Source organism: Nomascus leucogenys, chromosome 11 (assembly GCF_006542625.1).
Source record: "Nomascus leucogenys isolate Asia chromosome 11, Asia_NLE_v1, whole genome shotgun sequence".
Classification (NCBI taxonomy): Eukaryota; Metazoa; Chordata; class Mammalia; order Primates; family Hylobatidae; genus Nomascus; species Nomascus leucogenys.
Genome location: NC_044391.1, coordinates 18,745,705 through 18,768,614, shown reverse-complemented (window position 1 = coordinate 18,768,614; position 22,910 = coordinate 18,745,705). Strand labels below are relative to the sequence as shown.

Sequence of the window (22,910 nt, the reverse complement as noted above, 5' to 3'; positions counted from 1 at the left end):
GTAGTAGATGATACCATCTAGGTTTGTGTAAGAGCACTCTATGATGCTCACACAATGACGAAATTGCTTGATGAGACATTCCTCAGAATATATTTTATAAATTGCTTAATGAGGCATTCCTCAGAATAAATCCCCATTGTTAAGTAATGCACTTTGCTAGGTGTTGTGGAAAATTCCAGACTGAAAAGACTAGGGTGTCATCTCTCGAAGACTGCAGTCCAGGACAAGACACACACACCTGATAATAACTCTTTTGAAAGGCAAATTGTCTTAATTGCTGTGCTGAAATTATAAACTACTGTATAGAGAAAGAAAATATTAATTGCAACTAATGGCTAAGAAAAGACCTCTTGAAAGACATGGGGTCTGACCAACCCCACAAGAAGCTATGAGGAGAGTTGCAATCCAGACAAAGGGAAGGTTGACTCAACAACCCCTTTCTATGGGAGGAACAGGCCTCCCATGTGACGGGGCCTCTGGAGCTCGGCAAGCGTATGCTGTGGAATTTAAGACCCATGGCTGGGTGGAGATCATTGGGAAGACCCTGGGATTTAGATTACAGAGTTTGGGAGTGTATGGATGCTTTGCCCCATAGTTTATCAGGATTATTTCAATCTTAAACAACCATGGCTGTGGTTTTTGACCTTCTATGTAGAAAGATGCACCAATCCATTTGCATATATACTATAAGGTATCCCTATCTCTTTTTCATTTATTTCTTTAATCTATCTAAATTAAGACCTGAAAACTCAAGATCTTCCAAGTTATGAGCCCCATAATAATCCATGGCTTCCAGGCAGAGGGGAAAGATACCACCTTTTCTATAAACTGAAACAAGATGGCAAAAGAATTGCCTAGAAGCCTAGTCCAGGTGCTGTTTTCTCAGCTACTCAAAGAGATCCTTCTTGCTCCTTTAGGAAAGGGGGATTCCTAGACCTCTCCAAACCTCAATCACCCTGGGATGCACAGATGCCAAGGGCTCGGGTGAAACCCTTAAAATCCCTGCTTCCCAGGGGTCAGCGGCACCATCAGCAGCACCGCAGTATAGAAGTTCCGGTCCTTCCAGCTGCTGGGATTCTCAGCTTGAACTCTTCCAGGAAACAAGTTCTTCGCTTCTCTTGCGAAATTTAGCGGACTGTCCCGCCCTTCTCTGGCTTCTTATAGCAGCGAGAGCCACAAGCCGCAGCACTGAGCTGCAGGCGCGGCGAAACTTCGCTCTACCCGCCCGGCCCGCGGCGCGCACCGGCTGCGCTGGACGCTTCCTCCTTGGAAGCGCCTCTCCCACAGGTGGGTCACTTTTCGCCACAAGGCTCCCGTCCCTTATCTGCCTCAGCTCATCTCCAGTCCCTGCTGCTAGGACCCCACTCCCCAGCCCACTCGCACTGAGGAACAGGTGCTTGCAAACTCCCCGCCGCGCTCCGGCATCCCTTTAGAGGAAAGTCACCTGAGGCTGCTCCGCGATTCAGCAAGCTTCTAACTTCCTGGAGTTTAAGGCTCATCCCTACCCCAGGGTGCAGAGAAGCCCAAAGGGGGAAAATTAGGAGGTTAGATTCTTCTCTGCATCTTACTTCTGGATTGGCGCACTCTTGGGGCGCCCATCAAAAAGTAGGCTGGAAGAATGTGGCTTTAGCGATCTCCAAGGTCTCAGATCCGAGACTGCTTCTTGACCAGAAACTAAAAATTTGTCCTGATACCTGCAACCACTTCCATTTTTTATCTTGACTTAAATTTCCTCTTGCAATTTAAAGGTTATTTTTCTGGAGGAAGATTGTTCAGAATATAATTTATTGTGAAGAATAAATTAAGCCTCAGTTCTGTTTGTTTGTCCAGAGACAGAATTTTATTATTCTTTTACCCACCTCTAAATGGTAATTTAGGAACTTTCTTTAAAAGATTGGTGTGCTGAGGCTGGGTACGGTGGCTAAAGCCTGTAATCCCAACACTTTGGGAGGCCAAGGCCGGTGGATCACTTGAGGTCAGGAGTTCGAGACCAGCCTGGCCAACATAGTGCAACCCAATCTCTACTAAAAATACAAAAATTAGCCAGGCGTGGTGGCAGGTGCCTGTAATCCCAGCTACACAGGAAGCTGAGACAGGAAAATCACTTGAACCTGGGAGGCGGAGGTTGCAGTGAGCTGAGAAAGTGAATTGGATAGAGAATGGAGGAGGGGAGGAAGAATACTATTCCTAGTTCTATAATAACTAGAAGCTCAATATCTCAGCCTCAGTTTCCACAGATGTAAAATAAAAGGCTGGCTATTGGGCCAGATGACCCAGAAAGTTCAACTCTAACAAGGTGAAAAGCCATGACTAAAGATGCCTGCAAGTTTGAAATATACAGAAAATCTCCTTAATGCTACAACTATAATTCAGTGGTTACTTTTTTCATAATAATGCACGTTCCATTTTTATAAGGAAACTCTCCAGTTGTGGGGGGAGAGTCTCTTCCCACAGGAGCATCTTAAAGTTCTACCACATTTATCATTCAGAGAATCCTCTCAGCTTTCAAAACCATTCTTCAGCCTTGCTGTGTGAGAATGTCCTATTCCCTACAAATGGCAGTCATATAAATGTCACTTACATGAGAGAACATTTTCTTTTCTGATACAGTAGGTATAATTTTATGAAATGGCACATTTATTTGAAGCAGTAACTTTTCTGAGATATGGCCTTTTGCAAGGTCCCAAGCTTTTCAGAATGCCGTGATTTAGCACAATATGAGATGTGACCTGCATGTATTCTACCTGCACGGCAAACACTGCCAACCCAGAAAACAGGATGAGACACTTCCTATTTATCAGGCTCCAAGGTTGTAAAGTAAATGGTACATGTGTACGGAGAAATTGGGTCATAGCAGTTTTTCTATTTGGTAGCATTTACGGTTCCACTAAGGTTCACGTTGTTCACATTGTTGAAGTTCATGTTGTTCAGAAACCAGGTGTACAAGGCCTGGCCCCTAGCTGAAGAACAATTTCCAGATTTCTGCCTTACTAAAGCTTGCTAACGGTTGTTTAGAAGGAACTAAATAGACTTTTTAAGCTTGTTAATAAATTAAAAACCCTAGGCCTTGCACTATGTGTGAACAATTTTAAGAAAAATAAGTTCATTTATTATGGAATTTTATATTCAAAGAAACTCAGAGTGGTCACTCTGCATTACTTTGTCTCTTGAAGGATTTCCCCTGAATCACCCTACTATTATTAATACTGTTATTAAAAGGATATAAATTCTCCTTTTAAAGGCTGGGTAGCTGATTCTGTTGTCACTCTCAGGAACACATTCCACTGTTTTAGGATCCTTAGCATCTAGTTCTCTTCATAATTAATTTAGACATGTTTATCAAATGCTACTTACAAATCTTTTTTTTTTGGAAAATCTTAGGAAAACTGGTAAGTTGCTAGCAAACACACACACACACACAAACAGCAGCAACACAGTAGTCCTTCAAAACCTGAAGATTGGGCACTTTGCTAGGGCACTTTGTAGCTAGTTTTCTCTGGGTTGTCCTCTGAGAAGGTCATTTGCTAGTGCCTGCGGCTACATCTACCAAAAATTCTTACTATAACAATGCAGAATAGGATGGGGATAGTGAAGTTTTCTGGGTGGGTTTTTGTTTATTTGTTTGTTGTAAGTTTATGCCAGATAATAATAATGTAAGGTTTACAGAGATAAGACCTCTGAAGTTACCTATTTGTCTCTGTTCTTTACAGATTTAAAGAGAATGGTTTATTGGTTCATTATGAAAACTTCCTGAACAGTGCTATATACTGTGTTAACTCCATTCAAGATATTTCTGATGACTTTTAGGTCATTTCCAAAGTGATTTGAATTAGTATTTGTCCTTCTGTTAAGAAGAAATCAGTTCTGGAAGGAATCCAACTAAATAAATAAATAAAGAATAATTAATGCATAAAACAAAGCATGCTAAGAAAACATACTTGGCCTACATACATTAACAATTTGTTCTTCCCAAGTCACTAAGGAATAGAAAACAATGAATCCTTGTGCTGTTTAAAGATCCTCTTTCAGAAACATATCATTGCAAAAGAACACACTATTCTGCTAAAGGAAGTATGTACACTCTAATTAACTAGGCAGGACATTGACATCCCAATCTAAATTCTTCTCCACAATGTTCTGTAAGAGTTTATTCAGCCATGTGTGGAGAGGTCTTACTGTACTGTAATTTGGCAGTCACGGATTTCTGAAAAGCTATTTTGGGAGGACTTTTTTTTTTTTTTTTTGAGACTGAGTCTTGCTCTGTCACCCAGGCTGGAGTACCTCACTGCAACCTCCGCTCCTTGGGTTCAAGCAATTCTCCTGCCTCAGCCTCCTGAGTAGCTGGGATTATAGGTGTCCACCACCATGCCCAGCTAATTTTTGTATGTTTAGTAGAGACGGGGTTTCGCTGTATTGGCCAGGCTGGTCTTGAACTCCAAACCTCAGGTGATCCATCCGCCTTGGTCTACCAAAGTGCTAGGATTACAGGCATGAGCCACCACGCCCAGCCGGACTCTTTTTTCTTTTCAATGCAGATTATATGATCGATCCTAACATCAGGATAAAGTTCCCTTTTCATCTTAAAAGGAAGGAAAATGTGTGCAAAAAGTAATTTTGAAAAGTTAGAAACTATAATTCTAAACAAAAAGAAGGCTAAAAGATAATAAAACTATATAGCACAGCTCTTGAAAGGTTATTAGTAGAATACAAGCTAGTCACTTTGGCCTCAGCACCCAATTTTTTTTTTTCTTTTTTTTGAGACAGTCTCACTCCTTCACTCAGGCTGGAGTACAGTAGCGCAATGTCAGCTCACTGCAACCTCCATCGCCTGGGCTCAAGCAATTCTCTTGCCTCAGCCTCCTGAGTGGGTAGAATTACAGGCATGCACCACCAAGCCCACCTAATTTTTGCATTTTTAGTAGAGATGGGGTTTCGCCATTTTTGCCAGGCTGGTCTTGAACTCCTGACCTCAAGTGATCTGCCTGTCTTGGCCTCCCGAAGTGCTGGGATTACAGGCGTGAGTGACCACGCCTGGCCAGCACCCAATATTAAAGAAAAAAAAATGCATTAAGGACAGAGCCAGGGCTCAGAGAGCTGATGGCACCAGCACTGTGGAGCGTAGAAATAGGAAGCGATAATTAATGGTCATCGCTGATTGTTCATCTTTCATCTATACCTGCTCTTTTTACAGGGTGTGAAAACAGTTTTGAGCTCAAGTTAAATTGTGGCTGCAAAACTTTTGCACAGACTTTGGAAAACTTACCTGTTCTGCTTCCTGGCAGATTCAAGTCCCTCCTCCCCTGTAGGCTCCCATCCTCTCTACACATTCGTCTGCTCTGGCCCTTACACTATGCATTGCCACAATTTGATTATATGCTTCATCTTTCCCAAGACCAAAGCTCCTTGAGGACAGGGTCCATCTCATTTCTCACTTTATCCCTCTTAGTGTGGCTATTCAATAAATTTCTGTTGAAAACAAGGCATTGCTAATAACACTGATTTTTATTTTTGGAAGATGCTTACCTTATGGACATAGTACATAATGAGTATGGATGCTGCCTGCACAATATTAGTTAACAGGGTCAAAGTGCAGTCACAAAGTCCACATTTTAACTTCCTACCATTCAGGGAGAGGCATGAGGTTGCTTTGAACTGTATAGCACATATAAAGTGAATAGTTGAAATTATTATAACATTTTATTTAAAGTAGAAGAAACTGCAGGAACCTTGGTATTTTCTGATTTAGTGCCCCTATTATGTTGCTATACTGTATTGTAGTTACAAATTTATTTGTAATATTTTGTATTCTAATTCGTTTTAAAGAGTGATATTGGGCCAAACACGGTGGCTCACGCCTGTGATCCCAGCACTGTGGGAGGCTGAGGCGGGTGGATCGCCTGAGCTCAGGAGTTCAAGGCCAGCCTGGCCAACATGGTGAAACCCCATCTCTACCAAAAATACAAAAATTAGCTGGGCGTGGTGGTGCATGCCTGTAGTCCTGCTACCTGGGAGGCTGAGGTGGGAGAATAGTTTGAACCCAGGAGGCAGAGGATGACACCACTGCACTCCAGCTGTCTGGAAAAAAAAAAAAAAAGTGATATGGGGCCAGGTGCAGTGGCTCACGCCTATAATCCCAGCAGTTTAGGAGGCTGAGGTAGGAGAATCACTTGAAACCAGGAGTTCAAGATGAACCTGGACAATGGTAAGACCCCATCTCTACAAAAAATAAAAATTAAAACGTTAGCTAGTTGTAGTAGTGCATACATGTAGTCTCAGCTACTTGGGAGGCGGAAGTGGGAAGATCTCTTGAGCCTGGGAGGTCAAGGCTGCATGAGCCATGATCATGCCACTACACTCCTGCCTGGGTGACAGAACAAGACCCTGTCTAAGAATGATATGCTTTTCTCCAGTACCAAAGTACTAAGGTGATTTCTTCATCCTGTTCAATTCCCTGACATAAGTGGTACAAGAAATGGGAGGAGATTTAGGAGAAAGCAATTAGCAGGTTGGTAAATGGTTCATTGCAATTAATAATGAAAGTGTGCCAGTTGCCTCTGGTTTTCATAGTTGAGATCCTAAACTGCACTTACCCTAGTTCTGAGGTGTGTCTGAATAACTTTAAAATATGTGCTGGGGATGGTGGTACACAGATGGGTCCCTGTATCTATCTCCCTTAGGGAACCAAGAGTCTAAAGGTATCAGGTTTATAGCTAAAATTGTGTTGATGCCATGTGTGAGGTAGAGAGGGTCTGGAACCTTTGTTGGGGTAGGGAAACCACATGGATTCTGTTTTCCGAAAGAACTTAGGAGCCTTGTAAGAAGGGGAGGCCCTAAGAAAATAGATTTATGCTCAGATTCAGCCAGGACTGGGAAAATGGTATTATCCCATCAGCCCAATTATTTTCCCATTTTTGTGGTCACATTCCAGAGTCTTGGGGAAAAGGGTAAAAGAGGCAGGGGAAGAGCCAGTGGTATGTTGGTAAATGGCTCTCTAAGGAAAAAAAAAGTCCTGATTTGTAGCACTTGGTGATTGTCATAAGGTAAAAACTCCTACCATGACTGATTTCAAGCTCTCAGCTGGCAAGCTGGCCACAGCCACACCACTGAAAGGCTGAAATTAAAAACCTGAAAACTAGGCCAGGCACAGTGGCTCATACCTGTAATTCTAGCACTTTGGGAGGCCGAAGGTGGGCAAGGTGGCATAGGGGACGTGGAGGGAGGGGCTGATCACTTGAGGCCAGGAGTTTGAAACCAGCCTGGCCAGCATGGTGAAACCCCGTCTCTACTAAAAATACAAAAAAAAATGAGCTGGACATGGTGGCATGCACCTGTGATCCCAGCTACTCAGGAAGCTGAGGCATGAGAATCGCTTGAACCCGGGAGGCAGAGGTTGCAGTGAGCTAAGATCACACCACTGCACTCCAGCCTCGGCGACAGAGCAAGAGTGTGTCTCAAAAACTAAAATAAAATAAAAACCTTGAAACTAAAAAGAAAGAGCTGTTTATTTTAAAATATTTATCAACTAGCAATGCTCTCAAGCTCGTATATCAGAATATTACAAAAGGTTAGAGGAGGGAATTTCAAGAGCACTTTCTCCCCTGAGGTCAGAAATGGAGCAGCTGCAAGGCCAGATTATACCCAGCAGCTCCATCTGATGGGTCTTAGCAAACATCAGAGGCATTGGGGCCATGGGGAGTTCTTGCCTCTGAGAGCCATATTAGAAGTTACCCAAAAGAAGATGAAGTAGGCTATATTCATAAGCATTGCGGACTGCCCCCGGAGATTTCTAAAAATGGTTGGGAGATACCTTAAAGCAGAATGGAGTTCCAGAATGGAGTTCCTCCAACAGCAAGGATTGGGGGTGGGGTCAAGATCCACAACAAAACTGCTCTCTCCAAACTAACTGGCAGTTATTGGTATTTAGATAATTCCTATTGGCCTTAATCTAAAGATAAATGCCCATTCTTAAGAAATTTTATTTGAACAAAGTTAATTCAAAATTGAAATTACAAATTACTTCCCAAATATCTCTGACCACAATAGACCTAGGAAAGCAAAACCCACTAATGAACACTAAATATTAGGGGAGTTGATGCAGATCATCAGACTAAGCAAATGCTTATGTAGTATGTACAAGCCAAATGCCACCAAAGCCATGAGATAGAGCTGTTTTTCTGATAGTGGCAATCCACTGGTCCCGGTCATGACCGGATGCCTAATCTTTTGTGACCCACAGATTTGTAAGAAGTTGTTCAGGATTTAAAATGTAAATGGAAGTTAAGGTAAATTAACCCAGAGACACGACTGAATCCCTGACCTTGTCGTCATGAGTCCTGGGCTTTAACCAGATAAACTAACCAGCTTGGACAGCAGATAATGAAACTACCTGATGAAATTCTTGGCCAGAGAATTATAAAACAATCTTAATTTATCTTGACAGATACTGCTGAGATCGAAATGTGGCAACATGTATTAATGAGATTTTTAATTGAACTAGAATTTCAACAAAGAACCTAAATTTAAGATAAATAAGTTTATCCTAAAATACAATTAAAATAGTTAACATAGATCTCTATTACCTCACTTTCCTCATAATTTACAGAGTGTTAGTAAAATATTACTAACAATCACTTTAGTTGCCACGTATGACATAGTTAGTTCATAGCTAGTTGTTAGCAATTCATGTAGGATATATCTCCACAGAACATTAATGTAAAGATTGCCTTTAGTTATGCTCTTGTAACTTGATGAAACTGTGCAAGTTAAGATTACTGTGTTTTCGTGTGCCATTCTATTGTCTAGCATAAAAACTAATCAGCAAATTCAGTTGCTATGGGATACAAAACATTTTCTCACAAAACAATTGAAATAATCAGTTTTTTAGCAACAACCCGAAGTAGTTTCTTTATGTAGAAAAAGAGCTTTAAATGATATATTTATATTAGTCTATAGCAATTAGTAACTTAAGTAGTTACTAGAACTTATTTTGGAAATCACAAGTTGATGATTTATCATGCTACAGTATTGCTCTAATTTTTACTTAAACTGATAGTAAGAGAATGGGCAGGAATATGAACTTATGAGAACTGCACATGTCTAAGAAATTAGATGTAGGTTCTGAAAATTAGTTTGGACAAGCTTTTATTCTCTTTAACTCAAGTTCCTCTCCCCCTGGAGTAAAACGTGTGTGTGTGTGTGTGTGTGTGTGTGTGTGTGTGTTTACAAGAACCAGTTTGATGTAATTAGAATTTAAATTTCCAATCAAATTATATATTAATATCAGAAGAGTTTATCTTAGTTCTGGTTGATATTCAATTAAAAAGGGATACTAATACACAAGCTTGAAGTTTCTTTCCAGTGGACCCTGTTCCTCTGACCACATTCTCCAATTCTCACTCAGTTAAAAAGAGCTGCAAATATATAAAAGCATTTCATAATCTTTCATTTCATATAACCCAGCTATTAAATTATTTTTAAATGTCAGTAATAGCTTCTTTACTAATCTAATTGCAAATTAGGCTATTTTAAATTGAGTACAGATTGTCCCCAACTTATGTAAGTTAATGTTTCAACTTAAGATTTTTTTACTTGACAATGGCACGATAGCAGTATGCACTCAGGAGAAACCATACTTTGAGTACCCAAGCAACCATTCTGTTTTTCACTTTCAATACAGTATTCAATAAATTACATGAGATAATCAACACTTTCTTATAAAATAGGCTTCATGTTAGATGATTTTGCCCAACTGTAAGCTAATTAAGTATTCTGAACATATTTAAGGTAGGCTTGGCCAAGCTAAAATGTGGGCAGTTTAGGTGTATAAATTGCATTTCTGTCACTATGTTTTCAACTTATTATGAGCTTATTGGGATGTAACCCCATCATAAATTGAGGAGCATCTATATTTTTGTAAGGGTTGCCCTTTGCTACCACAGTTAGTTCATACATATGCACTCACTTTCCCCCTTCCCTGGAAAACTCACCTGCGAACTGCTTCTTGTCTGTCAGGTCTCAGCTTGATTTAAGGTTGGCAGATAAAATACATGATGCCCACTCAAACTTGAATTTCATATTAAAACACATTTGTGTTTTTAGTACAAATTTGTCCCAAATATTGCAGCGGATATACTTACACTAGAAAAGTATTCATTGTTTATCTGACATTTGAGTTTAATTGGCATTATGTATTTTTATTTGCTAAATCTGGCAACCCTCACTTGACTGGCACCTCCTTGGAGAGATTTATGCTAAACAGTTCTCAAAACTAGTCTCCCTCTCTGTCTCCTCCCAACATTTTCTATTCCATCACTCTGCTCTGAATTCTTGTGAACACTTACTACCAACTGAAATCATCTTATTTTTATGTGTGTGTTGTCCAACTTTCTTATAATAATATACACACACACTGTTTTTGAAGCACACAAATTCAGAGATCAGGCTTAGCACTTTGTAAGGAGATAACATTTCCAAACTCTATATGAGATCTGTATTCTTCATCTCTTTACCCTCAACCTATAGAATAGCATGTGGTACACAATAGGTGATCAATAATTATCTGATGAAGGAATGTGTTAATGTGTATATTAAAAGAAAGAATTTGAAAATTATACATAAATATCACCAGGAAGAAATTGCCCTTGCAAACAGCACTACTTCTAACTGCAAAGCTAAATTTTAAAATATACATTTATATTTTCAAATGACTTACATATGGCTTAAAGATTGAACTGTCCAAAAAATGTTAGAAAAAGCCATTTATTATGGGCATATTTTTTAATAAACTGTTATCAGTGATCTTTTTAAACCAAGGTCTACTGATTTTGCTACAGTAATACATACCTGCCAATAAAAGAATATGTAGTTGAATGTGAATGTTTGTTATCCCTAGAGAGCCTTGATCTCACTAAATACAGAAATAGCTCAGTGAATAAATTGGATACGTTTGTGTTTTCATGGAAGGTTTTTATTTTTTTAATATTTTTTGCGTTCTAATTGTCCCTGGGATATATTAAAACAAATGCTGTGAATCACAAGAAGACTGATATAGTTGCAGAACCCCCTCCTGCCCTTTTGCCTTGTGATGAAAGGAAACATTTGATTGATGGGTTTTGGCTCATTACAAATATGTTATCAAGTCATCAAGGGCTTTTGGGTTGAAATTCAGAAAGAATAATAAAACAGAAGGAAGGACTTAAAAAAAAAGCCCTCCTATTTACAGCTGTTAAATTAAAATAAAAAATCCTGTCACATCTTATACTGTTTGAAGGTTTTATTTGCATTCCAACCCTCTGGAAGGTGCCAAGCCAGATCTCTGATTTGTGTGCTACACTAGTGGTTGTATGTGTCCAGAGGGGATAATGTCTGAGGAATTCAGATGTTTGGATGAATGATTATTTCAGAATTCAAAACTGAATTCTCAAAAAGAGAAAGAGGCAGAATGATTTTATTAATGGCTTCACCCAACTGATTAGTGACACGTTATCACATTATGCTGTACTATGTGATAGTTGCTAGTAGGGGTACTGAGTAGATGTATAAGTAGATCTGATCAAATTATAATTTCATGGCTCTTGGGAGGCAACTCTTTAAGGTTTCCTTGAGAGAGTTATGGAACAAACCTTACCTACAGTTTGACAAGTCTTGAATCTGGCACACCTTGAACTCTCTCTTTTCTGAGGCCTGCACACTCAAACATACTCATTTTGCCTCCGGTTCTCAAAAAGAGAGGAATTCTAGCTTCTCAGCCAAAGAAGACTTAGAGGAAAAAATTGTAAGGAAGGTGAAGTTTCTGCAGCTCCTTACAACCTCAACACCCTGTTCTTCCTCTTATCTTTCCTCTCCCTACCACACCTCTCCAAAATAAAAAGGAAAAGAAAAAGATAACTTTACCTTTTTCCACCTCCAGTGGTTCTCCAAAACGGGTGCTCTTTAGAATCGCTTAAGTTTGTTTTAGTTTGGTTTTTAAAACACAGATGCCTAGGCTTTACCTCAGATCAATTGATTCAGAATCTCAGGAGGTGGTTGCCTAGCATTCTAACGGCTCCCCAGCTGATTCTAATGTGTTACCAGGAAGAAGAACCACTGTAGCAGGCCATTAAGTGAAAGCTAACATAAAAGCTGATAAAAGCTTTAAGGCAATGGTTCTCAAGCTTGGCTGTACATTTGAATCACCTGGGGGAGCTTAAAAAAAATGCCCAGGCTCTACCCTAGACCAGTTGATTCAGACTCTCCAATAGTCTGGGCCTTCAGGCTCTCTACCTGATTCTCATGTGCCCCAGGGTTGAGAACCACTGGTTTCTAGTGTAACCCTTTGCAGAGGTATTTGCGTTTTCATAAGCCTTAGTGTAGCCCTCTGCCGAGGTATTTGTATTTTCATAAGCAACTAATAAGTTGCTTCAATGATTAAAGACAGGAAAGGGTGCTAGGAAAACATCTGTGTGTCTGTACCACCACCATGTCCTCTCTCTTTCTGAACCCTTCCAAACCAAACTTTGTAGATAGGTTCTTCTATGCCTACTTATCTAATAACAGATCCCAGCATACTATTTTCTGTTACTAAAAATTATGTTGTGATGATTGAAACTGATGAAAGACTGTTGTCTTTACAGTTGTTTTTATAATGATTACCTCCAAAATTTTCATATAAAACTTTTTTACATTTTAAATTTGTATATTTTTGTAAAATTAGGTGAGCTAAGAAACAAGTTAGACTCCTAATGGTGTGCATAAACAATGGTTGAGTCTTTACATAAAGAAATCTATCTTCATTTGTATACTTTGTGTGTTTTTTAAAAATAAAAGAAATCAGAGGGATTCATGGAGGCTAATTTTCCCTTCCAGGCCTATCCGTACCAAAGAAAGGGGAAGATTTTCTTGCCTTTTCTTTTTCTACAAATGGCATTATATGCATAGGTATTTATATATTTTTATCTTTATGAAATTTCAGGGGGAAACAATTGGCCCATTTTCCAAGTGTAAGAAAAGAAAGTACCACCATTTAGAAGAGATATGGTTAGGTTGCTGATCTTTGTTCTTATTACTAAAAGAAATGAGAAACAGGATCTATTCCAGGGAATGGGAGGGACAAAGGGACCATTTGGCCCCAGGCTGCTTACACACAAAGACCTTGAAAATTGATTTTTACTTATTATTTAAATAAGATCTATGCGTATAGTCCATCATATGACTTTAAACTTGTGCCCATTTATTAGATACAGGTTGAGTATCCCACAACCAAAATGCTTGGGACCAGAAATGTTTTGGATTTCAGATTTATTTATTTATTTTTTCTGCATTTTAAGATACTTGCATATACATAATGAGATATCTTGAGAATGAGACCCAAGTCTAAACACAAAATTTATGTTTCATATACACCTCATACACATAACCTGAAGGTAATTTTATACAAACTGTTTAATAGGTTTGTGCATAAAACAGAGTTTTGACTGCTTTTGACTGCTTTTTACTACAACCAGTCACATAAAGTCAGGTGTGGAATTTTCCAATGGTGGTATCATGTCTGAAAGTTTTGGATTTTGGAGCACTTCTGATTTTATATTTTTGGGTTAGGGATGCTTAACCTGTATCTACACACTGCTATTATGCTTTTGTATGAATTAATTTTTTAGCACAGTCATCTATATTTTTTTCCTAAAACATGAACTGCTTTGCATTGAAGTTTTGGAATATTTTTAAACATTTTTTTTTAATTTAAGCATTTAAAGTACATTTTTTAAAATTTATGACAAGATTATTCTAAAATTTATAGGACTGAAAAGGAACTAGAGTAGCTATAATAGTTTTCAAAAAAAACATAGTGGGAAGAATCACTGTACCCAATTTTAAGACTTATTAAAAAGCTACAGCCATCAACATTGTTGGTATTGGCAGGGGGATGGACACATAGATCAATGGAACAGAATAGAGAACGCAGAAATAGACCCCCACCTCTATGTATAACTGATATTTGACAAAAATGTGAAAGCAATTCAGCAAAAAATAAGGATAGTCTTTTCAACAAATGGTAGGAGAGTAGTTATGTATTCATAGGTCAAAAAATAAACCTTGTCCTAAACCTTACACTTTGCATGAAAATTACTTAAAATGGATCATAGACTTACAGGTAAAACTTTTAGAAGAAAATATTCAGGACCTAGGGTTTTGTGAAGAGTTTTTGGGTAAGACACTGAAAGCGCAATCCACAAAAGAAAAAAAATTAAATAAATTGGACATCATCAAATTAAAAAATGTTTGTTTTATGACTTCGGATGTGTTAAGACATGAAAAGAAACAAGCTATAGGCTGGCAGAAAATGCTTGCAAATCACATATCTGACAAAAGACTCATACGTAGAATATATAAAGATTGTCAAACTCAACAGTAAATAAACCCGAACAGTCCAATTAGAAAATAAGCAAAATACATGAAGAGACTCCTCTCCAAAGAGGACACGCAGAGAGCAAATAAACACATTAAAAGATATGCAACATCATTAACCATTAGACAAATGCAAATTTAAACCACAGTGAAATATCAGAATGGCTAAAATAAAAAATCACGAATCATAAATACCTGGTAAGAGGTAAATTAGTACACATTCGAAGTCAGTATAGCCAAGTCTTATAATGCTAAACAAACACCATATGACCCAGAATTTGTATCCCGGGGTCTTTATCGCAGAGAAATGAAAACTTATTTTCACACAAAAACCTGTAGGTGAATACTCATAGAAGCTTTATTTGTAATAGCCAAAACTGGAAACAACCAAAATATCCTACTTTAGATGAAGAGTTAAACTTTAGTGTATCTATACTGTGGAATACCACTCAGCAATAAAATGGAAAAATTATTGATGGATCTTAAGGATGTTATGCTGAATGAAAAATGCCAGTCTCAAAAGGCTTATATTACTGTGTGATTTTATTCATTCTCAAAATGACCAAATTGTAGTGATAAAGAACAGATTAATGACCTCCAGGGGTTAGGGTTGGTAGTGAGGAGGGCAGCATGAGGGATGGTCTAGTCTGTAACCTGATTGAAGTGATGGGTACATGAGCATACACATGAGATAAAATGACATGGAAATATACATGCATATGGCTCCAATGTCAATGTCCTGGTTTGGAGATTGTACTCTAGTGGCATAAAACTGGAGGAAACTGGGTGAAAGATGCACAGGGACCTCCTGTACTATCTTTACAACTTCCTTGGAATCTATAATTATTTCAAACAAAAGTTTGATTGATTCATTTTTTTAGTAAGCATTGACTTGTTAAGTATAAGAACTTAAAATAGATTATTTTCGTAATTCTCTTTGGACCTTTTTATGTTTCTACTATGCTGGAATCCTCAAAAGCTGGAAGAGGCCTGAGCCTCTCAGACCTCTTACCTCTGAGGGATGAGAGAAGTAAAATTCACCAGCCAGGCTGGCTCTAACATCCTCATGGGAAGCCTAGTTGGAAACATCCCAGAAGAATACTGGCTCAGGTTTCCAAGGCCTGTGGGGTGGGATCTGCAAAGAGAGGGATGATAAGCAGGACTCCTCCTGACCCACACCTGGTCCCTCATATGACACACACACACACACACACACACACACACACACGGTTTCTCAGAGTCAGCTGCTACCATGGCGTTGGTCATAATCTTTGCCACCTTTGTATCTGCGTCACTGATTGCTAATTCCCAATCTATGTAAACACCCTTGTGAGATCACTTTACCCATCTTGGCTGTCATCTCTGGGAAATGATTCCATAAGAGGCAAAACCAGTCCTGCGGATTTTCCAAACCCAGAAATATTTCTGTTGTATTTCCTGTTACATAACTGAAGTTTGTGGAGAGCCCATGAGACTGAAGGAAGGAGAGGAAACCCCTATGTTATGTTGTAACTATTTTAACCCACGTTTCCCTTAATAACTCTTCTTCCTGTTTACTACCTTTTTTATTATTTTCTTTATTATTTCTATCCTGGATATAAGAGTAAAGTAGGACTAGAAAACTTTTTTAAGTCTTTGAACAAGGAACCTCCATGAATGCATATTTACACACAGCTATTTTGAGTTTCAAGATGCCTGAAATGGGTGTAGCAGCATTCTTTATATAGTACTTAATGCAAAATGCACCCTCAACTTGATCTCCCTTGTGGTTGAGAGTATGCATATATCATTTCTTTTCTTTTCTTTTCTTTTTCTTTTTTCTTCTTGAGATGGAGTCTCACTCTGTTGCCCAGGCTGGAGTGCAGCGGTGAGATCTTGGCTCACTACAGCCTCCACCTCCCAGGTTCAAGTGATCTTTCCCCTTCAGCCTCTCCAATAGCTGGAATTACAAGCGTGTTCCACCACGCCTGGCTAATTTTTTTTTGTATTTTTAGTAGAGGCGGGGTGTCACCATGTTGGCCAGGCTGGTCTCGAACTCCTGACCTCAAGTGATCCTCAAAAGCCATTTTATATAGAGTTTTATTTATAAGAAATAAGTCGGACAAGTAGGAGATTCTTAAGAATCGTTGCACTCTAGTTAAGATTTTTTTACATATTTATATAATCATATAAGCATAATTAACCCTTAATTTGTAAAGTTTTTATAAAGACTACATTAATTAGATACTTGATTCAATAACTAATAGATTACCAATCTATTTAAAATAGCCATTTTCTTAAGCACTTATTAGGTCTCAAGAACTGTTTTGAGATACAGGAATTCATCTAATTTTCACTGCCGGGCGAGGTGTGAGAGCCCCAGCATCTGAAAGTGGTCTACTTGCGGGTTGGTAAGAAGAATTTAATAATAACAGAATAGGTTTGAAAAAGGAAAGTGTTAGTAGAAAGAAAGAACACTGCAGAAGAGTGCGGCAGGGTGCCTTAGCAAGATAGAATGGAGCGGGCCATGGTGGATTCTCCTTAGGAGCATTTATGGACCTTAAGACAGAAGCTTGAGGGTAATTTGGACCGTATTAGCCAGACGGGTCATGATAAATGATGACATTTATAGTCATTTTGGTGCCTTTGTGTCAGCAAGGGTTGCACAATGAGTTTCAGCATAGAGTTCTGGAGATGTATAGAAATTTTAGTCACTTAGAAATTTTTTTGAAAGAGGCCTGGAACCAGATGCCTATTTAGATACTAGAGAACTTTAATTACTTCTAAATATCCTCAATATGGAGTTTTGCCTCTGATGGCCTATTTGATGGTCACCAGGTGGTCTTTGCTTCCTTCATGATACTTCTAAATTCATCACATACAGAGTTTTTCATCTCCAGTACCTGTTCGTGGTCATTAGCTGATTTTTGCTGTCCTCACTCACAGTATCTCTCAAGTAGGTACTAGCAATCCCTCATTTTACAGATGATGAAACTGAGACACAAAGAGTTTGAGTAACTTGCTCAAGGTGACATCGCTGGTAAGAGGCGAAGCAAAAAATAGGATCATGTAGTTAATATCTTAATTTAAAAAATTTATGAAAGATTAGAATAAATGAATGTAGTGATCAAATAGTCAAAATAGTCTGGAATCACTCTCTCTTTGCAATGATTAAGACAATCCAAATGAGAATATTTCAGTTAACAAAATCCATCTCATTACAGGATACTGGCAACTGCATCAAATCTACATTTTGCTTGCAAATGTTCATCCAGTATGAAAGAGAATAAAAATGTTAGGATAAAGTAATTTTTTTAAGTGAGGAGATAGGCAGTCAGACATTCTTTTGTGACACAAACCAGTTCTACAGTAGAATAATGAAGGCATTGTTCAGCAGCTTGAAGGTTTGTTTTATAAAACTAGGTGTTAACTGATTGGCAATCAACCAATAGAAGGTAAACTGCTAAACTTTTCTGCATGTGCAGATGCTAGCAAGAAATTTTCAAAGGCACAGCTGCACGTTTATACAAAGGTCCCTGATCATCTACAGGTACTTTCTCACATGTGGTCATGACCTTTGATGACACCCATTCAGGATATCAGTCACCAGTTTGTTTATAAAATGATTCAGATGTTGTACTTAATTAGATTATTCAGAGTTTCTGTGGGAGTGCAGGAATGTCCTGTATTTCTTGTCCCTTTCTCCCATAACTTCTACCTCCCTACAAAGACCTAAATGCTCTGCTTGTGATAGAGGCATGCAACTTCAGATAAGCTCAGGTAAGAATATAGGTGTTTTTGATAGGCTAAAATGGAAAGCACAAATTTCTGAAACCCCAGGAAAAAGGTGCAATCTGCATGAAATCCACTATAGGAGAATTGAGTAGTGATTATGTCTGGTTTGAAAATTCTGCATCAAATTCACAGAGTTTTACTTTCAACCCATTCGGGTGAAAGAAATAATGTCCTTACAACATCTCTTCCACTTCTTTCCTTCTTTCTTACTCTTCTCCATTAGTTACTCTTTAATCATTGAGCATTTTCCTTTTTATTTATCTCACACTGTGCCTGGGACACAGAGTAAACTTTTCTACTTCCAGCCCCTTCATCCCACCCTTTTAATATCGTTCAACGAATATTTATAAATTTTCTAGACTGTGGTAGTTAGTGCTTTTCTGAGCACCGAAGGTACATCGTTGAACAACAGACACACACACACGCATACACACATGCATGCGCCAAAAAAAAAATAAAAGATTAACTGAAAGCTTAAACTAAATATTGGGAAAGAAACATTTTTGAGAAAAATTCAATACTGAAAGAAAAGATATTCTTTAAAAGTATAGAAAGCAACCTAGATTATTGCAGGAGATCATACAAACTGGTTTGTTTTTTATTTAAATTTTACAGTCACATGGTTCATAACAGTATTTCAGTTTAGTTTTAACTTGCATTTTTTTTTTTTTTAGTTTTGGGTAATATTAAGAATCTTTTACTGTGTTTAGAAGTCTTTTATATGTTTCCTTAGGATAAACTATCAGCTCATATTCTTTGCCCAATTTTCTAATGGGCAATTGTTTTTTTCTCATTGATTTATATGAGTTGAAAAATAATTTTCCAGTTCGTTGATTAGCTTCATTATGACATTGCTTAGTGGTTTTGCATTGCAGAAGTTATTTATTTTTATGCAATCACATTTGTCCAACTATTTGTTAATGGTTTAATGATGTAGGAAAAGGACCTTCCCCTCTAAGATTATAAAAGAATGTTCCGCAGTTTCTTCTAGTTCTGTTCTAGTTTCATTTTTTAAAAAATAAATCTTTAGCCAGGCGCGATGGCTCATGCCTGTAATCCCAGCACTTTGGGAGGCTGAGGTGGGCGGATCACCTGAGGTCAGGAGTTCGAGACCAGCCTGACCAACATGGAGAAACCCCATCTCTACTAAAAATACAAAATTAGCCAGGCATGGTGGCGCATGCCTATAATCCCAGCTACTCGGGAGGCTGAGGCAGGAGAATTGTTTCAACCCGGGAGGCGGAGGTTGCGGTGAGCCAAGATCAAGCCATTGCCCTCCAACCTGGGCAACGAGAATGAAACTCCGTCTCAAAAAAAAAAATAAATAAAACAAAATAAATCTTTAATTTATTTTGAATTTACCTTCGGGTGGAGTATAAGGTATAAATTTATTTTTTTCTTTCAGGTAACTGTTGAGTTGCCCCAACATTGAAACCATCTTTGCAAATTTCTAACTGAAGAAATTATGACAGTGAAAGAGATCAGACCTAACTAACTCCATCTTGCTTCTAACCTTTAAGCTGTCGTTGTTCATTCCTGGGTGTAGGCAGAACTAACCTTGGGAAGGAATTTAGTTTATGGTTTGACTCTGAAACAAAATTGATAATGTCCCTTTTCCCAAAAAGACCCACTTCTTGCCTGGGGACCAGTCTGCCTTTGTAGGACTAACAAATTAACTACAGGATTAGATATTACATATTAGGGGTCATGCAGTCTCTGGCTACAAGAGTCTCACCTTCCCCAAATTGCTCCTGTGGATAGCATTACTATTGTAAAATCTAAGATCAGTGCTTGAGATATTTTGCAGACCCTGCACTGGATGGATCAGCTGACACCACTCAGATTGGTAATCTGTCTCAACCAGTTCTGCAACACCCTCTATGATTCCATCTCCAACCTGACCAATCAACACTCCCCACCTCCGAGCTCCTACTTTAATGTAAATTATCTTTAAGAACGCTGATCTTCGTGCTCCAGGAAACTGATTTGTGTAATAATAATACCCATGTCTCCCATACAGCCAGCTCTGCCTGAATTACTCCTTCTCCATTGCAATCCCCCTGTCATGATAAATTTGGCTCTGTCTAGGCAGCAGGCAAGGTGAATCCATTGGGCAGTTACAAATCTGGAGGCTCGACCAGGATTGCCTTTGTTGTTACCTGCTCTGTAGCCCACCTCTGGTGATGGATCCAGAGGCCAGCCCAAGTGGCCGCCTAGTTCTCTTGGACTAGGGGCTGACTTGGGCACTCTCTGTCAGTGGGGTGCTGCTGACCCAATGTGCATGGATTCAATTGCAGTGGAGAAGTAATGCTAGGGAGATATCCCATAACTGTAGCCTCATCACTGGGTGTCTGTAGCTGTAGCCTCAACACAAGGTGTCTGATTTGGTGAGTATTCCAGGCAGCCACCAACAGCCCCTTCCTTCTCCTGATTTATTGGCCTCTCTGGAGGTGCTGCTGTCTCTTAGTAACCTCCCAGGGTGTCTATCTGTAGCCCCATCACAGGGTATCTGCCTGTAGCTCCATTACAAGGTGTCTGTAGTTGTAGCCCCATTACAGAGTGTCTGTCTGTAGCCCCATTAGGGGGTGTCTAATTGGATGAAGAATAAGGAACTTTTTTGGAGGACTACTCTTGGTTTCAGACTGGGTCTGGAATCTGTGTCTTGAAGGCCTTCTGTTCATCTTACATTGTGTATGTGTGTGTGTGTGTGTGTGTGTATTTATATGTATGGAGGGCCCTGAAGGAATTGCTCACAGCAATTTTCCGGGGGCAGGGGACAGAGTTTCGCTCTGTCACCCAGGCTGGAGTGCAGTGGTGTGATCTCAGCTCACTGCAACCTCCACCTCCCAAGTTTAAGCAATTCCCTTACCTTAGCCTCAGAGTAGCTGGGACTATAGGCGTGCGCCACCATGCCCAAACCTAAGTTATCATTTTGAGTAAATGAATGACTTATGGTGACATGGGACTCGATTTTGTGATATCCAGTGTTTTAAATCTTTGATATTTGACAAACCTTCCAAGATCAAATTCTGAGTTTAAAAAAAAAAATTCGATCTCCTAAAGTTCAAAAAGATATATTGGGCTTATTTAATGTATTAAAATCATGCAGGAAACATTGTCAAATATAAAATGGTATTTAACTTTCTTTGAGTTATAGTCATATAAATATGTTATTAGTGTGTGTGATAAAATTGTATAAGATTTCTATAATTCTAATATGCCTCAGTATATGTTATCAGTAATAATTATAATTGTTACGTTGAATTTTTGTGTGCCACAGAGGTAACAAATTTCCTTGTCAATTTCTTTGACTGTGGCTTCCCTAAAACATTTCTGTCATCTTCAGACAATTGTTGTCTTGATTTGGTCCTCTTTAGGAGATTGTTGTATAATCAGCTATAAAACTTTGACAGGTGCTCTTGAAATGCAAGTTTCTGATAACCTTGGAGATTATGACATTAAAATAAAGGAAAAAACTTTCCGGACTCTCATAAAGAGCTGAAATGTTCTTTCATATGAATAAATCAGCTCTGTCTAGGTAGCAGGCAAGGCAAACCTGTTGGGTCATTACAACGTTAGCTATTAAATAATCTGTTTCCTCATTGACCTGAGATGCTATTTTTATCATATGTGTTTGGGTCCATTTCTGAATTTTTTAAAAACTTATTCACTAAAATTTGTCTACTTTTCTTTTTTTTTTTTTTTTGAGACAAAGTCTCTCTCCGTCGCCCAGGCTGGAGTGCAGTGGCCTCCTGAGTAGCTGGGATTACAGGCATGTGTCAACACGCCCAGCTAATTTTTGTATTTTTAGTAGAGATGGGATTTCACTATGTTAGCCAGGCTGGTTTCAAACTCCTGGCCTCAAGTGATCCACCTGCCTTGGCCTCCCAAAGTGCTGGGATTACAGGTATAAGCCACCGTGCCTGGCCAGAACTTTATCTATTTCTTTGATAGTACCACATTATTTAATTATTTTAGCTTTATAAAAATTTTAATATTTAATTTGACTAGCATCCCATTTATTAACCTACTTTTCAGAATTTATAGATTAAATTAGGGAAAACTGACATGGTGTGAGCCTTGCCATCCAAGAACATGCTGTACATTTTCATTTATATAAATTCTCTTCTCCTGATTCTTAAGAGCATTTAAAATATTTTTCATATATATGTTGCATATATCTTGCTATCTTGTTACATAATGTCTTTATTTTGTTGCAGCTATAAGTAGGATCCTTTCATGGATTAAACCTTCTTACTGGCTTCTTTTTTAATATATGAAGAATATTGATTTTAATCGAGTTCTCAGCCTAGATGTTGAATTGTTTTTGTATGTATGATACTTTTTTGGTTGATTTTCATAGTTTTTAAAGTTTGATCTAGTTTGATCATCTGGAATCCCTTTTGAATTTCTGTACCTCTGATTTCTTTCTCTGATCTAGTTATGTTAGTTAGAGCTTTCAGAACAATAACTAAAGTGGTCATAGCAGACATATTTGTCTGGTTCCTGACTTTGTTGGAAATGTTTCTACTAATGTTTTTAGGCATAATGCTGAATATTAGGTTAAGATCAATAATTTTTATATGTTAAGGAAATATCTATGTATTTCTCTTTCACTATGAATCAAGAATAAATGTTGAATTTTAACAGATGTCCTTTTAACATACACAGATATGACAGACTTTTTCCTTAAATCTTTTAATATAAAATTAAATTTTAATCTTTTAAGTTGTATTAATGAAGTTTCTAAAATT

General features: G+C 38.4%; 1 protein-coding gene across 3 annotated transcripts in view; it reads left to right on the top strand.

The window, feature by feature from the left end:
• Nucleotides 1-1,184: 1,184 nt before the first annotated feature.
• Nucleotides 1,185-22,910, top strand: part of STEAP4 (STEAP4 metalloreductase) — a 35,618-nt gene continuing 13,892 nt past the window's right edge. For 2 of the 3 annotated variants that reach the window (XM_003252361.2, XM_003252359.2), the window contains exon 1: nucleotides 1,191-1,287. The gene's annotated coding sequence lies outside the window, so the exon portion shown is untranslated. Of the gene's footprint in view, nucleotides 1,288-16,673; nucleotides 16,773-22,910 lie in introns of all 3 variants that reach the window. The other variant, XM_003252360.2, reaches the window with a different exon arrangement.